Source organism: Cebus imitator, unplaced genomic scaffold (genome assembly GCF_001604975.1).
Source record: "Cebus imitator isolate Cc_AM_T3 unplaced genomic scaffold, Cebus_imitator-1.0 Scaffold575, whole genome shotgun sequence".
Lineage (NCBI taxonomy): Eukaryota > Metazoa > Chordata > Mammalia > Primates > Cebidae > Cebus > Cebus imitator.
In genome coordinates, this window is record NW_016107890.1 from 784,961 (window position 1) to 803,660 (window position 18,700).

Sequence of the window (18,700 nt, forward strand, 5' to 3'; positions counted from 1 at the left end):
GCCTCTGATCAGTGGAGAGGATGAAAATCATCGGCGTCCTCATCAGGGTCAGGAGACCTGGGCCTCATTCTTCCACTGTCACCTGCCAGGGTTGGGATTGTCACAGAAGACTGGTCCTCTCTGTGGCAGTTCACTGGGGAGAGATAAGGGGGTTAGAAATCTGCTGGGCTCGGAAGGGACTCCATGTGCTTGACTCCAGCGGAGACTGATGTTTCCTGCCACTTCTGTAGCAAGAAGGAACACAGATGGTGCCGGGGTCTGTGAATGCCCGGAAAATACATGTGAAACATTGTGTGAGAGTACACATACCTTTCTGGGAAAGAAGTTCCATGACTTTTAAAAATCAGTATCCTAAAGGGATCCCAGTGACTAAAAAAAGGAAGTGAAGAATTCCTATCGTAAGTATCTTTATCTGTGATAGGGAAAGAGGATGTCTGCCTAATGTAAGCTGGAATCCTGTGAATTCAAACAGATACTTTGTTCACACTCCTGCAGCTTATGTCTAGCATGTTATGCTATAATGAATAGGGTTCCAGCATTAAACTTATTTTTTGAGAAATCTTCAGGAAAAAATGCCATCTTATGAATAAGTGCGGTATTTATAAATTTCATTTAAGGCATCACAAATTTTTCCTTTTTTCCCCCCAACTGTGTACTCTAAATACAGGCAAAAAGTGTGTAAGGAAGGTTGTAACAAAATATATACGTAGGCAATAGGACTGATAAAATACAAATAAATCACAAAAACTATATGGAGGAAGGGGGAAATCATACCAAATAACTTAGGCTACCGAAGTTATTTGAGCATTACATTTATAATGAGCTTCCTGGAAACCAAAGTAAAAAGAGAAACATGGTGGGTATGAGAATTCCTACTTAAAGAAAAACAAATTCTTTCGTTAGGTAAGACACTCTTATGTCCATGTCTAAGACTTTATCGTATGTTACCATCCTCAACACTTTCACCAAACACACAGAAATGCCTTTCTTGTGACTGCTTTCCACTTCAGCAGTTAGTTTTTAGTAAGACTAGTTGTGTGGGATACCCATCTCAGGATGTAGAGTTCTTTGATGAACTCTCTCCTGTTTTTCTGAAAACTCAGTTGTCTTAGCTGCCAGGAATTGTGGTGCAAGATTTCACTCTGTGGAACTGCCCAGAGCAGGGAAAATGAAAAGGGTGTTAGGTGCTTCCCTTCAGGAAATGACAACTTAGCCAGCACAGTGATGGTTTTTTTTTGCTATAGAATGGAGGATCCTGACCAGAAGGTCTGCTGGGATGGCAGGCCTTCCCACTGTGGGGAGCTGAGCTGAGGAGACCCGTTGAAGCCATTCGTGTGCACCTTGCCCCTTTAGAAGTACTCTTTCTTTCACCTTGTACATAATTTACTTTGTGACTATTCATAAATGCCCCCTAAAAATGAAAACATTTTAAAATTTGGATTGAGAATCACAGTAAAGCCTTTATAGAACCAAAGGATGTTTATCAAACTGCAGAGCTTTCTTTTCTGCTCCTTTTCCTCAAAAAGAGTCACAAAAATTCAGGAATTAAAAAAAAAAAACAAACCCTTCATTTACTTCCTCATTGCCTTTCATATATGTTCAGTAATTGCATAAGTTGTCTCGCTTAAGCTATAGCTAATAATAGCTTTTTTGTTGTTTTGGAAAACTATAAACAAGTATCCTAATACATAAATACTTCAAGTATGTTTTCTTAATAGTGGTGTTTGATATGGGCTGGGGGATGAGGTGAAGTCAAATATTTAGACACTTACATAGTTTATGTTTATGATTATCCGTGTATATCCGTTATAATTTTATCCAGAAATAGCATGTACTGTGGAAAGATGTTTCCTTACCTTTCTGGAGTAGCTCGTGGGGAGACCTAAGAATGCTTTGGAAGTCTTTATAATCTGTTTTGTGTTTGTCCCGTTTTCTTTTGAAAAGTACAGATCTAGATCCAAGGGCAAACCTTTCAGAATGGGGTAAGACTAGAATTGAACTTGCTGAGTTGCCTTATGTAGCAAAGATTTTGGCTTCAAAGATACAGGTAATCTGCAGAAATAAAATCAAGCTTCTTTTGGTGTGTCTGTGACTGCATCACATGAAAATGGCTAGGTAGATTTTCACTTGATTTGGAGAGTTTGTTTAGGGTGGTCTGATTTAAAATGTAGGCTCTTGCGATGTGCATAATTTTAGATGGTCTTGATTGCCCAGAGCAGCTGTTACTGCTGTGCAGAAACACGTGTTCAGTGTCCCTTTGGGAGAAATGTGCCGTGTGCATACAGATGCCATAGAGAGAGGAAATAAATGGTGGTGGCGACATAAGCCCCACCTTAGGCAACCAGGTCAAGCGGATTCCAGAGGCAGGGTTGTGTGGGGACAACTCTGAGAAGTCCACACAACAGAGAGGAGCTGCAGGGAGGTGTTTATTTCACAATGGTTCATGATTTTTTTTCAGCAATGCTGGGTGGGCAGCTGAGATATAGTATCAAAAAACACATTAACTATAAACGGGTGAATTTTAAATAGCCACATGTACATCTCCAGTTTTATACTGTTTAGAAGCCATTAAAAATGAGTTCCTCCTGTGATTATTCACAGGAATGAAGTACTATGAGGGACTGACAGTTTGGGGTTGAGCTATTTAAAAGCCTGTATAAACAGGATATTTTAAATTAGTCTTATAAATGAACTTTAGCATCCTATAGAGTATTTTTCTTAATTGTAGGCTTGTTGTCTTTTGGACATTCTTAAGGTCAGAGGCTCAAGTGATTCATGCAGGAGGTCACAGTGAGTAGCGACTGCTGAATTAGGAGGTAGGACAGGGCAGAGGTGTGTTTCTTCTCTTCTCACCTGACCAGTTGTGTCTTAGTAACTTTGTCCACCAAGCAGTCCTGGCACCAGCTTTGGAAGGGTGATGTGACATTATGCTCAGTGAACTGATTAGTGTCCCCACAGTTGAACCTTAGCCAAGTTGTTGGTTGATAATTGGCACATTTTTTTTTCTGATGTGCTGATAATCCAGTTACTGCTTCAAGTTTACATTAAAATGTTTGTTTGACTCTTTCAAACCTTAGTGTCTTTGATGATGTCAGTAGGTCACCAGGTTTTCCGAAATAGTTCTTTGTTTCAACAACAACAAAACAAAGAGAAAAGAGAAAACACATAAGCAATAACTTACCATTACCATTACTGTTTTTTAAACCTTCACAAACTGACTTCTTTCAAGGAAATACTTAAATATTTACTTAATGTTTAATGTATCATACAATTTAAAATGTAGAGTAAATGGGAGTGAATTCCGTTTTGGATCTACGGAGTCACAGTGCCTTGTAGCAGTTGGATATTGTAAGAGTGAAGTCTGAGTGGGAGAAAGGGTTGAGGAATCTCAGCTCAGTGTCCCTGAGCAAACTCAGTAATATCTCTGAGCCTTGGTTTACACATCTGACAAACGACATGAGACCTGCTCTTCAGGGTTGTATTAGAGATTAAATGGTCGCATAAGTACTATGACTATAGTATGTGCTCAGAAGATATTCTTTTTTTTCTCTCCCCCTTTTGGGGGTTTGAGGATAGTTGTAGTTGTAAAATGTTTTTCCCCATTTAGGAACAGATATTTCTCTAAATGTAAGCCCCCTGGGCTTATTCTAGTTTGTTCATATATCTTAAAAATGGAAACCTCAGACTTAATATAGTATTCAAGTATAAATCCCACTACTGCCTAGATTATGGTAAAGAGATTACTTCACAGTCTTTACATGCTTTGTTCCCATTAATACATCTCATGTCATGTTAGCTGTTTTATAAGACAGTTCATTGCTGATTCATCTCAACAATTCAGTTCCAGAACGACACTGTGTCAAAGATGCAGTGGCTCTGTCATTTTGATGACGAGATGTTAGAACAGTTTCAGTGTAAAAATCTGCTTAGCATTGCAAAGCATTCATTTTTGTGGAAAGACATCTTCACGAAGTCTGGGAATTGACTAAAATAACCACCCCTTTTTAGGGGTTTGGTATAAGGAATAGAACATCTTTGAAGCCTGGGTGATTGGTGATGGGGAAAGTTATATGAACTGAGTTTTGGTTTCATTTCCTGGAGTGATGGTAATGAGTTCACTGGATGCTGTAGTACTACCAGATCACAGGGTGCCAAGACCTCAGTGCAGTGGTGGGTGCAATATTGAAATGACTGATATTCTCTCTCTCTTTTTGTTTTTCATGCTAGTTCAACCTCTTTTCATATAGCTCTAAAGGTTCAGTAAGCATCAAACAGGGAAAGGAAATGGCAGTCCAATAGAGTGGTCGCTCAAGATGACCAGAGTAATTCCAGAAATTCAAGACGGTGATTGTCTCTCAAGTGTCTATTAGGATTGGGCTGCCTTAGAGTCTGCGCAGCAAGGAATTGATTAGAGGGGTTTTGTGGCTTTTCTGCTGTCTGATGACAGGAGCTGGTTTCAAGCTTCAGCGTAAATAGCCAGAGAGCACTATAAGAAATGCTGAGGCACTGAAGTGGGCACCAGTTTTATTTTACATTGTGCAGGAGATGAGCAAATGTAACCCGCAGCAAGATCAGCCACCGCGTTAAATTGGACTCTTACGGTGCATTCACTTTATATTGTTTAGTTGAGACCATTGTGATCCACTTGAAACTGTGTGTTCCGCTAACACTCTAAGATGATTGCATAGGCCAGAACTGTTCTGTCCAGTTCCTAGCTGATACGTCAGCTCTCTGGGTAACTTTATGGCCATGAGTTGAGATAGCAGAAGACAGACAACGCTGTGGCATTGGTGTATCCAAGGCACTGATTTTGTTTTTCTTCCATGCCCTAGTGTGAACTGGCTAACTAATCTTGGTATCAGCCTCTAAATGTATTAACAACAGACGTGTTTTGATAGCCAAATTGCTTTTATGCTTGAGAAACTGTTCTTTTATAAAAGGCCCAGGGTAAATGTCCATGAGCAACATCATGAACACGTGTGATATTAGTGATATGGTGGGGGGATGTTCCTGAGCAAAGGATGTGTGTATTTGTTCCCAGGATGGAGAATGCTGTATAGTGCCTGCTAGGGGGAAGTCTAAAGGAACTAATAGGGAAAATGATTAGAGAGCTCACTGTAGTGCAGATGGCAATATGCATTCTACAGATGGTGTCTCCTTGCCACCACCGTGCTGTTGTTACCTTGGGTTCTAATGTGAAAAGAACCTGGGACCTTCTGAGAATTTTTGAGTTCAGAGGTATTGAAGAAGGAATGAAGCTGTGAAAAGCAGAAATAACATTGAGGGATGGAGAATTTGACGACGTAGGTCTAGGCTCTGAGCACGGCTTCCCACACTACAATGGTAAAGTAACTCTTTTCTGTCTTTACAGTATACAGCCACCTCCTAGTAATATTCCATACATTTTCGTTGTTATTATACCTGGTATTAGTTCACATCACTTTATTGCATTGCTGTATGTCATATGTGTCAGGAGCCCATTTGGAAGAAGAGCAGCATTGTAGAATTACAGAGACAGTCATCTTTTGCACCCGTGTTTGAGCATCTTCATTTAAAGGGGTTACTAATCCCTTGCATAAAAGTCAATTTAATCAGCTTGCCTTCCTAATCTTCCACGTGAGCAACTGTGTCACTGGGCGAAAGTGTTGATTGAAGGGGGAGAAGAGAAGGAAAGGAGAAAAATGTAGGTTTGGAAGTGGAACACTTCCAATGAGGTTGGCCAGGTTCTGTAGCTTCCTTGGGGATTTAGAGTATGGTTAATATGCAGACTCTGAGTACCTAGGCATCTGTGGAGACAAGGGAGTGGAAGAGAGGTAAGCAGGGCTTTGTCAGAAAGAAATTTTGAAATGGGCAAAGTGTTTCTGATTTTGCCAAAAAGGTAGAGGAAATTCTCAATAACCTTCTTATACTACAAGCTTCCTCCTTATCAGACCAGTAGTGATGGTATCAGACATGCTGCAGATTAAAAAGACATTTGTGGGTCAGCCCTTAATCTTTACCATTAATGCTTTGTTTTATTGTGTTTCACTTTGTTGCTCTTGACATATATTGTGTTTGTGGTTTTTGGTTTCTAACAAACGGAAGGTTTCTGGCGACCCTGCATTGAGCAAGGGTATCGGTGCCATTTTTCCAGTCGCATGTGCTCACTGCTCGCCTCTGTGTCACATTTTGGTAATTCTCGCCACATTCCATACTTTTTCATTGTTATTACATCTGTTATGATGATCTGTGGTCATGGATCTTTGATGTTACTCTTGTAATTGTTTTGGTGTGGCACGAACCACGCCCATATGAGAAGGCAAAGTTAATAAACGTTGTGTGTGTTCTCACCGCTCCACCGACTGGCCATTCTTGTCTCTCTTCTTCTCCTCAGGCCTCCCTGTTCCCTGAGACAACAATGTTAAAATCAGGTTGATAAATAATGGTTTCTCAGTGTTTAAGTGAAAGGAAGATCACATGTCTCTCACTTTAAATCAAAAACCAGAAATGATTAAGCTTAGTGAGGAAGGCATGGTGAAAGCTGAGACAGACCAAAGTTTGTGCTGAACCATTAGCTAAGTTGTGAGTGCAAAGGAAAAGTTCTTGATGGAAATTGAAAGTGCTACTCCAGTGAACCCGTGAATGATAAGAAAGCAAAACAGCCCTGTTGCTGATATAGAGGAAATTTTAAATAGAAGATCAAACCAGCCACAACACTCCCTTAAGCCATAGCTTAAGCCAGTGCAAGGCCCTAACTGTTTCAATTCTGTGAAGGCTGAGAGAGGGGAAAAAAAGCTACAGAAGAAAAGCTGGAAGCTAGTAAAAGTTGGTTCATGAGGTTTAAGGAAAGAAGCCATCTTCATAACATAAAAGTACAAGGCGAGGCAGCATGTACTCTTGTAGAAGCTTCAGCAAGTTATCCAGAAGATCTATCTAACATACTTGATGAAGGTGGCTATACTAAACAACAAATTTCTATTGTAGATGAAACAGCCTTCCACTGGAAGAAGATGCCACCCAAGACTTTCATAGCTAGAGAAGTTAGTGCCTGGCTTCAAAAGACAGACGGACTCCCTTGTTAGGGGCTAATGCAGCTGGGGTCTTTAGGTTGAAGCCAATGATCATTTGCCATTCTGAAAATCCTAGGGCCTTTAAGAGTGATGCTGACTTTATAAAATGGAACAACAAAGCCGAGATGATAGCACATCTGTTTATAGTCTGGTTTACTGAATATTTTAAAGCCACTGTTGAGACTTATTGCTTATAAAAAATATTACTGCTCATTGATAATGTACCTGGTAACCCAAGAGCTCTGATAGAAATGTATAGTACAAGGAGATTAATATTGCTTTCATGCCTGCTAACAAACATCCATTCTGTAGTCCATGAATCAAAGAGGAATTTGACTTTCAAGTCTTATTTAAGAAAGACATTTTCAGCTGGGCGCGGTGGCTCATTCCTGTAATCCCATCACTTTGGGAGGCTGAGGTGGGCAGATCATGAGATCAGGAGTTTGAGACCAGCCTGGCTAACATGGTGAAACCCTGGCTCAACTAAAAATACAAAAAGTAGCCAAGCGTGGTGGCAGGCGCCTGTGGTCCCAGCTACTTGGGAAGCTGAGGCAGGAGAATCGCTTGAAGCCAGGAGGCGGAGGTTGCAGTGAGCCAAGATGGTGTCATTGCACTCCAGCCTGGGCAACAAGAACAAGACTCTGTCTCAAAAAAAAAAAAAAAAAAAAAAAAAAGACATTTTCTAATGCTCCCATAGAACATATAGTGATTCTTCTGATTGATATGGGCAAAGTAAATTGAAAATCTGGAAAGGAGTCATCATTCTAGATGCCATTAAGATTCTTCATGATTCATGGGAGGAGGTCAAAATATAAATATTAACTGGTGTTGGGAAGACGTTGATTCCAGCTCTCATGGAATGTCTTTGAGGGATCCAAGACTGTAGTGGATGTGGTACAGCAGATGTGATACAAATAGCAAGAGAACTAGAGTTAGAAGTGGAACCTGAAGATGGGCCCGAATTGCCACAATCTCATGATAAAACTTAATGGATGAGGAGTTGCATCTTACGGAGGAACAACTGTTTTCTGAAATGCAGTCTACTCCTGGTAAAGATGCTCTGAACATTGTTGAAATGACAACAAAGGATTTAGAATATTCCATAAACTTAGTTGATAAAACAGGGTTTGAGAAGATCGACTCCAGTTTGAAAAGACAGTCTACTGTGGGTAAAAGGCCATCTAACAGCATCAAATGCCACAGACCAAATCTTTTGTGAAAGGAGGAGTCAATCAATGCCTCAAACTTCATTGTCTTATTTTAAGAAATTGCCACCCCTCCCCAGCCTTCAGTAACCACCACTGTTGTCAGTCAGCAGCCATCATTATTGAGGCAAGGCTACACACCAGCAAAAAGATTACAGTTTCCTAAAGGCGTAAGTGATTGTTAACATTTTTGGGCTATAAAGTATTTTTAAATTAAGGTATGTCCATTTTTTAGATATGGTATTGCACGCTTACTAAATGCAGTATAGTATAAAAATAAAACTTTTATGTGTACTGAGAAACAAAAATTTGTGTGACTCACTTTATTGCAATATTTGCTTTATTACTGTGGTCTAGTATAGAACCTGCATATCTCCAAGATATAACTGTAGTATGATTATTTTGGAAAACAATTTAGCAGCTACCCAAGGTAAGTTAAAACACATCCACAAAAAAGACTTGTATGTGAATATTCATAGCAACATTATTCACAGGAGCCCAAAACTGGAAACAACCCAAGAATCCGTCACCTAGTGAATGGTTAAATTGTGGTATATCCATAAAATGGAATACTACTCAGCAACAAAAAGAAACAAATTTACAGGTACATGCAAGAGCATGCGTGAGTTTCAGAAAAATTGTGCAGTCAAAGGAATAAAATGCAAAAGATGCATAAAATGTTCATTTATATGAAGTTCTGGAATGGGCAAGACTAGACTCTAAGTACAGAAAGCAAATCAGTGGTTTTCTGGAGTTTGGCATGGGGGGATTAACAAGGGAACTTTTTGAGGTGGTGGGAATACTCTATCTTTTCATTGTGGGGATGGTTACATGGTTGGATGCACTTGTCAAAACACACTTAATGGTAATGCAAAATAAGTATATTTTATTTAAGTGTATTATACCTCAAAGTTGAATTTTTAAAAAATTTCTGTTAAAAAGTAAAGACATTTGTGGCACTTCTTGTAAATTTTACTGCTTTTTATGACCTTGTTTCTATAGATAGATTTTACTTTCCAAGTTTCAAAAGACCAGTTTAAAAATGGCTTTTGCCAGGCATAGTGGCATGTGCACGTAGTCTTAGCTACTCAGGAGGCTGTGCAGGAGGGTCCCTTGAGCGCAGGAGGGTCCCTTGGGCCCAGGAGTTGGAGGCTACAGTGAGCTATGATCATGCCACTTCACTCCAGCCTGGGTGACAGTGTGAGACCCTGTCTCTAAAAACAAAGATTAAAAAATTAAAATGGCTTTTTAGATTATAATGTGTATGAAATTGGGGATTATTTTGCACTTTTATATTATTAGTCCATTTTCCTTCTTTCTAAATAGCCTCCGGATTGTGTTTTATTTTCAGAAAGCTCTTGGAAATTTTTTGAAGTGTATGTTTTAACAGGTTTTTCCTGTAGCTCTTTGGCAAACTTTGCTCTTTTATTGTTTAAGGAATATAAATAACAACAGAACAGAATTACTTTCTGGTGCATTTTCCTCTTGTCCTGGGTCTTTTATGTTCAATAACACTTAAGTTCCTGTTATTTCTGTCTTTGAACGTAGACAATCAGAGTGTTTCTCATTTACCTGAAACTAAGGCCTTAAAAAATTTAGGAGGGGCCAGGCACGGTGGCTCATGCCTGTAATCGCAGCACTTTGGGAATCTGAGGCCAAGGCAGATGGATTGCTTGAGCTTAGCAGCTTGAGACCAGCCTGGGCAACATGGCGAAACCCCGTCTCTACAAAAACAAAAACTATCTGGGTATGGTGGCATGCGCCTGTAGTGCCAGCTACTTGGGAGGCTTAGGTGGGAGGATCACTAGAGCTGGGAGGTGGAGGTTGCAGTGAGCAGAAATGGTGCCACTGCACTGCACCCTGATCAACAGGAGTGAAAAGAAACACTGTCTCAAAAAAGAAAAGAAAAGCATGGCAGGACAAAGTTGCTAATTTCTAAGGAGCTATGACTGAGAACAAAGAGGTAGGGAAGTTGGTTTCCTACTTGATGTACATACCCGTCTTTGAGGTTTACTAATTACAGGTACCCAAAGTATGTGTTCCTGCTTGCCTTCTCAGGTTCCTGTGTGGATGGATGGTTACCTTAATGCTGCTCATTAGGCTAAAGAAGCCATTTACTCTTGTGGGGTCTTATTGAGGTATTGAATAGAAACTGTACTAGACTTGGAGTTCAGTTGACCTATGTTCAGAACATGACACTGATCAGCACCCTGACCTCAGGCAAGTTCATTCATCTCTTGAGCCTTAGTTTCCTCACCTGTAAGATGGGAGTATCAACTTCACAGAGTTTTCTGGAAAATTAGATGCAATTAAATTAGTGACAGTGATACGGGTTGTGCCTGTCACATCAGAGACACTTGGTAAACCTGAATTCATTTCCTTCCTTTATTGGGAAGCTTCTGGCTCACGTTGATATTTCATATAAACTGTGTGCCTGATAGCACCCTATTGATTTTGTAAATTGAATTGGAGAATCAGATGGTAAGAGTTTGAGACCATCTGCTAAGCTTTTGTTTAAAGGTAACTTTTGAGGTGGAGGTGGTGCTGTTTCATTTCGTGGTCTGTGTTGTGTACCTTTGTAACATGTCTTTGCCATATGCGGTGATATGACTGGAATTGCATACAGTAGGATAGAATATTGACAGTAAATCTGGAGGAGGATCCAAGATGGCCAAATAGGAACAGCTCTGGATTGCAGTTCCCAGTGAAAACGCAGAGGCTGAGTGATCACGGCATTTCCAAATGAATTTTTACTGCTCACAGACCAGGAAATTCCTGGGTGGAAAAGCGCCACGAGTCTCCAGCACAAAAACTAACACAAATCCGGGCGCCATTTCAACCGGCAACTTGTACACCTGGGATACAGAGTTGCCCATTCAACTGAAGGAAAGGGGGCTGAAACAGGGAGCCAGGTGATCTGACTCAGCTGGTCCCATCCCCACAAAGACCAGCAATCTGAAATGCTGTGGATTGAGAGTTTCACAGCGAGCACAGCTGGACCCGGGACAGTCCAGCTCTGTGGGGGGAAGGGCTTCCGCCATTACCGAGGCAGTCCACCACTACTGAGGCAGTCTGCCGTTACTGAGGCAGTCCATCATTACCGAGGCAGTCAGACATTACTGAGGCAGTCCACCATTACCGAGGCAGTCTGCCATTACAGAGACAGCCTGCCATTACTGAGGCAGACTGCCATTACTGAGGCAGTTCTAACTATACCCCCATAAACAAAACTGCAAGAAAGTTCACACAGCAGCTGGGCAGAGCCCACAGCAGCTCAGCAATGCCTCTGCTGGCAGACTGTGACTAGGCTGCCTCCTCGCTGGGCAGGGCATCTGTGAAAAAAGGCAGCAGAATGACAAGAACTTATAAATAAAGCTCCACCTTCCCGGGACAGAGCACCTGGGGAAAAAAAAAGCAATTACGAGTTCCACAGCAGCAGACTTAAACATACCTGCCCAGCAGCTCTGAACAGAACAACGGAGCTCACAGCTTAGCACTTGAGCTCCTATAAGGGACAGACTGTCTCTTCAAGCAGCTCCCTGACCCCTGTTTATCCAAAGAGACACCTCATAAAGCAGATCTCAGGCTGACATCTGGCAGGTATCCTTCTGGGACAAAGATAGCAGAAGAAGAAACTGGCAACAACACTTACTGTTCTGCAGCCACTGCAGGTGATCCCCAGGCAAGCAGGGCCTGGAGTGGACCTCCAGCAGTCCTACAGTAGGGAGGCCTGACTATTAGAAGGAAAACTAAGAAACAGAAAGAAATAACTTCATCAGCAACAAAATGGACGTCCACTCAGAGACCCCAACCACAAAGACCACAGGAAGACAAATCCACAAAGATGGGAAGAAACCAGCACAAAAAGGATGAAAACATCCAAAACCAGAATGCCTCTCCTTTTCCAAAGGATCACAACTCCTCACCAGCAAGTGAACAAAGCTGGATGGAGGATGAGTCTGATGAATTGACAGAAACAGGCTTTAGAAGGTGGGTAATAACAAACTTCTCTGAGTTAAAAGATCATGTTCTAACCCAATGCAAAGAAACTAAGAACCTTGAAAAAGGTTCGACAAAATGCTAATGAGAATAAACAGCTTAGAGAGGAATATAAACGAATTAATGGAGCTGAAAAACACAACACGAGAACTTTGCGAAGCATACACAAATTTGAATAGCCAAATTGGCCAAGCAGAAGAAAGGATATCAGAGGTCGAAGATCAACTCAACGAAATAAAACGAGAAGGCAAGATTAGAGAAAAAAGAGTGAAAAGAAATGAACAAAGCCTCCAAGAAATATGGGATTATGGAAAAGACATAATCTACATTTGATAGGTGTACCTGAATGTGATGGAGAGAATGAATCCAAGCTGGAGAACACTCTTCAGGATAATATCCAGGAGAACTTCCCCAACCTAGCAAGGCAGGCCAGTATTCAAGTCCAGGAAACACAGAGAACACCACAAAGATATTCCTGAAGAAGAGCAACCCCAAGGCACATAATCGTCAGATTCACCAGGGTTGAAATGAAGGAAAAAATGCTAAGGGCAGCCAGAGAGAAATGTCAGGTTACCCACAAAGGGAAGCCCATCAGACTCACAGTGGATCTCTCAGCAGAAGCCCTACAAGCCAGAAGAGGGTGGGGGCCAATATTCAACATCCTTAAAGAAAAGAACTTTCAACCTAGAATTTCATATCCAGCCAAACTAAGCTTCATAAGTGAAGGAGAAATAAAATCTTTTATGAACAAGCAATCGCTCAGAGATTTCATCACCACCAGTCCTGCTTAACAAGAACTCCTGAAAGAAGCACTAAACGTAGAAAGGAACAACTAGTAGTACCAGCCACTCCAAAAACATACCAAATGGTAAAGAGCATCGACACAATGAAGAAACTGCATCAACTAATGGGCAAAACAACCAGCTAGCATCAAAATGGTAGGATCAAATTAACATATAACAATATTAACCTTAAATGTAAATGGGCTAAATGTCCCAATCAAAAGACACAGACTGGCAAACTGGATAAAAAGTCAAAACCCAGCGGTGTGCTGTATCCAGAGACACATCTCACATGCAGGGATACACAAAGGCTCAAAATAAAGGGAAGGAGGAAGATCTACCAGCAAATGGAGAACAAAAAAAAGCAGAAGTTGCAATCCTAGTTTCTGATAAAATAGACTTTAAACCAACAAAGATCAAAAGAGACAAAGAAGGGCATTACCTAATGGTAAAAGGGTCAATGCAACAAGAAGGGCTAATGATCCTAAATACATATGCACCCAGGACAGGAGAACCCAGATACATAAAACAAGTTCTTAATGGCATACAAAGAGACGTAGACTCCCACACAATAATAGTGGGAGACTTTAACACTCCACTGTCAATATTAGACAGATCAATAAGACAGAAAATTAACAAGGATATCCCGGACTTGAACTCAGACCTGGACCAAACAAACCTAATAGACATCTACAGAAATCTCCACCCCAAATAAAGGTGTTCTTTAAAACCAACGAGAACGAAGACACAACGTACCAGAATCTCTGGGACACAGTCAAAGCACTGTCTAGAGGAAAATTTATAGCAATAAATGCCCACATGAGAAGCAAGGAAAGATCTAAAATCGACATCCTGTAGTCAAAATTGAAAGAGCTAGAGGAGCAAGATCAAAAAAACTCAAAAGCTAGCAGAAGACAAGAAATGACCAAGCTCAGAGCAGAACTGAAGGAGATAGAGACACAAAAAACCCTTCAAAAAACAGTAAATCCAGGAGCTGGTTTTTTGAAAAGATCAACAAAATAGACCACTAGCCAGATTAATAAAAAGGAAAAGAGAGAAGAATCAAATAAATGCAATAAAAAACGATAAAGAGGATATCACCACAGATTCCACAGAAATACAAACCACCATTCAGAGATTACCACAAACAACTCTATGCACATAAACCTGGAAGAAATGGATAAATTCCTGGACCCTTATGCCCTCCCAAGCCTAAACAATGAAGAAGTCGAAACCAAGAATAGACCAATAACAAGGGCTGAGGTTGAGGCAGCAATTAATAGCTTACCAACCAAAATAAGCCCAGGTCCGGATGGGTTCACAGCCGAATTCTACCAGACATACAAAGAGGAGCTGGTATCACTCTTTCTGAAACTATTCCAAACAATACAAAAAGAGGTAATCCTCCCCAGATTATTTTATGAGACCAACATCATCCTGATACCAAAACCCGGCAGAGACTCAAAAAGAAAAGAAAACTTCAGGCCAATATCCATGATGAACATAGATGCAAAAGTCTTCAATAAAATACCAGCAAACCGATTGCAACAGCACATCAAAAAGCTTATCCATCACAATCAAGTAGGATTCATCCTGGGGATGCAAGGCTGGTTCAACATACCTAAGTCTAAAAACGTAATCCACCACATAAACAGAACCAAAGACAAAAACCACATGATTATCTCAATAGATGCAGAGAAGGCCTTCGACAAAATTCAACAGCCCTTTATGCTGAAAACTCTGAATAAACTAGGTATCGATGGAACATATCTCAAAATAATAAATGCTATTTATGACAGACCCACAGCCAATGTCATACTGAATGGGTAAAAACTGAAAGCATTCCCTTTGAAATCTGGCACTAGACAAGGATGCCCTCTCTCACCACTCCTATTCAATATAGTATTGAAAGTTTTAGCCAGAGCAATCAGGCAAGAAAAAGAAATAAAGGGTATTCAATTAGGAAAGGAGGAAGTCAAATTGTCTGTATTTGCAGAAGACATGATAGTATATTTAGAAGACCCTGTTGTCTCAGCCCAAAATCTCCTGAAACTGATAAGCAACTTCAGCAAAGTCTCAGGATACAAAATCGATGTGCAAAAATCACAAGTATTCCTATACATCAATAACAGACTTAAAGAGAGCCAAATCAAGAATGAACTGCCATTCGCAATTGCTACAAAGAGAATAAAATACCTAGAAATACAACTAACAAAGGATGTAAAGGACCTCTTCAAGGAGAACTACAAACCACTGCTCAACAAAATAAGAGAGTATACAAACAGATGGAGAAACATTCCATGCTCATGGTTAGGAAGAATCAATATTTTGAAAATGGCCATGTCCAAAGTAATTTATAGATTCAACGCTATCCCCATCAAGCTACCAATGACCTTCTTCACAGAACTGGAACAAAACACTTTAAACTTCATATGGAACCAAAAGAGAGCCCGCATAGTCAAGTCAATTCTAAGCAAAAAGGACAAAGCTGAAGGCATCACGCTACCTGACTTCAAACTATACTAGAAGGCTACAGTAATCAAAACAGCATGGTACTGGTACCGAAACAGAGATGTAGACCAATGGAACAGAACAGAGGCCTCCAAGGCAACGCCACACATCTACAACCATCTGATCTTTGACAAACCGTACAAAAACAAGCAATGGGGAAAGGATTCCTTGTTTAATAAATGGTGTTGGGAAAACTGGCTAGCCATGTGCAAAAAGCAGAAACTGGATCCGTTCCTGACACCTTACACTAAAATTAACTTTAATGGATTAAAGACTTAAATATAAGACCTAACACCATAAAAACCTTAGAAGAAAACCTAGGCAATACCATTCAGGACATAGGCATAGGCAAGGACTTCATGACTAAAACACCAAAAGCATTGGCAACAAAAGTCAAAATAGACAAATGGGACCTAATTAAACTCCAGAGCTTCTGCACAGCAAAAGAAACAATCATTAAAGTGAACTGGCAACCAACAGAATGGGAAAAAATTTTTGCAGTCTACTCATCTGAGAAAGGACTTACATCCCAAATCTACAAATAACTAAAACAGATTTATAAGAAAACAAACCCATTCAAAAGTGGGCAAAGGATATGAACAGACACTTTTCAAAGGAAGACATACATGAGTCCAACAAACATATGAAAAAATGCTCATCATCACTGGTCGTTAGAGAAATGCAAATCAAAACTACATTGAGATACCATCTCACGCCAGTTAGAATGACAGTCATTAAATCTGGAGACAACAGCTGCTGGACAGGATGTGGAGAAGTAGGAACACTTTTATACTGTTGGTGTGAGTGTAAATTAGTTCAACCATTGTGGAAGACAGTGTGGAGATTCCTCAAGGACCTAGAAATAGAAATTCCATTTGACTTAGCAATCCCATTATTGGATATATATCCAAAGGATTATAAATCATTCTATTATAAGGACACATGCACATGTATGTTCATTGCGGCACTGTTTACAATAGCAAAGACTTGGAACCAACCCAAATACCCGTCAATGATAGACTGGACAGGGAAAATGTGGCACATACACACCATGGAATACTATGCAGCCATAAAAAACGATGAGTTTGTGTCCTTTGTAGGGACATGGATGAATCTGGTTACCATCATTCTCAGCAAACTGACACAAGAACAGAAAATCAAACACTGCATGTTCTCACTTATAAGCAGGTGTTGAACAATGAGGACACATGGACACAGGGAGGGGAACATCACACATTGAGGTCTGTAGGGGGTAACTAGGGGGAGGGACAGTTGCAGGTAGGGAGTTGGGGAGGGATAACCTGGGGAGAAGTGCCAGATATAGGTGATGGGGATAGAGTCAGCAAATCACATTGCAGTGTACTTGTATGTACCTATGCAACAATCCTGCATGTTCTTTACATGTACCCCAGAACCTAAAATGCAATAATATATACATATATATATATATATATATATATATATATATATATATATTTTAAAAAGTAAATCTGATCACTGGTGGCACCTTACCTATTATTACAGCAGAGGAGAGAGGCAGTGTGACTATTAAATGGAGCTAGATGTGCTATTGAAAAAACTCAGCAGATTCTTAAAAGAGAAAAAAAGGAGAAAAACCCCACCACCTTCTGCAGAAACATTCCCATGATAGGCTTGCACTGACATCACCAACACCAGATGGAAGATTGTGTTTCTTTTTTCCAACATTTTACACATTGGTCAGAGAAAATGGGTTTCATTAACACAAGGTAATGAAAAATTTTGTGCCATGGTATCATATTTGTAAAATGCTTAATTACATCATTGCTGTTTCTGTTTTGAACCTAGTTCTGGTAGTCTGCGTGTAGCTGGTGTGCCAGTTCCCCGTTGTGGGTCTGGGTGGTTGGAGAACGGCAGCAATTATCCAGCTAATGTGGAGAATCCTGCTAAGGAGGAAAGAAAGTGCCCCTCACCCCCTCATCAGTTATTCCAATTGGCATTTATAGGGAATTAAATTTTCTGGTAATTGTCCTCCTTCCCTTTCCTTTGTCTATTAGGGCCGTCATCTGGGACCTTAAGTGAAGAATTTTGGGAGTATTTCCGGCCTCTCCTCTAAGTCAGGCCAGTAATGCAGCTGTTAAGCACTGGGGTCTTAACAGTGTTAAGACATCTGGGGTCTCAGTCATGCTTCCAGACTAGGATTGGTCGTAGTTCCAGGAGATTAATTGACTCATAAGAAATATTATAATGCAAATATATGTTTGCACTAGTTTTCTGACCAGTACTTACTCTCCTGGAATTCACAGCATGGTGGAATACAACTGTCTGGCCTTAAGGGTAGCCTGGGTCTTGTTTCCGACATGCGCTAAATTGGGGTGAACTTTCTTTGCAGGTAGAGGGCATCAAGAGGAAGGCGTGGAAGCAGGAACCCTGGATTTGGGATCAGGAGTGTGGCATCTGGTCCCTTTCTGCTGTGTGTCCTTTTCCAGGTCTTTAACCTGTGCTGGGCCTCAGTTTTCTTACGTATAGAATGCAGTAATCGTTGCCTAATTTCTAGTCAGCTTTCTAGAGTTGTTAATCTATCCTTTTATCAAAAAGATAAAATGATACATTATAAATGAAGACACCTTAAAAAACAAAGCACCCTAGAAGCGTTAAGATGTTATTAAATGTAAACTCAATGACATTATTTCAACATTCACATTAGAGAAACAACATTTGAAATCTTCTAGGCTACATGAGTTGTTGTGGAGCTTAAAATTCTCTTCGGTGAAGCTCTTTTAAGACAGATAAATATGCCTCATGGCAACCTTATCTCTTTGAACATCATAAGTGGGTACCTTTTGGCTTCCTTCTAGATTTTTCATTATTTAATCTATGTTTCTCTTTTATTTTGAAACGTTGAGAATAATGAGAAATCTAGAAGACTTCAACAATAATGAGTGGAAATAATATGAAGGACCTATGGGAAGAGAGAATAAATTATATTAAATGTATTCAAAGCAAAAGATGAGAAAAGAGATTCTTTAAAAATAGTGATAATGTTAAAATTCCGTTTAAAGAAGTAATAGACTTGGGAACAGGAAAGGGATGTTGTTAATTTTTTTTTTTTTTAACGAAGCTAACACCCAACACTGCCCTTTCTCTACTTAGTGAGACATATGGTGGAAACAGA

General features: G+C 40.2%; 1 protein-coding gene across 2 annotated transcripts in view; it reads left to right on the forward strand.

The window, feature by feature from the left end:
• TSPAN5 (tetraspanin 5) overlaps positions 1–18,700 on the forward strand; it is a 187,097-nt gene that overhangs the window by 50,639 nt on the left and 117,758 nt on the right. The gene's annotated exons all lie outside the window — the stretch shown is intronic.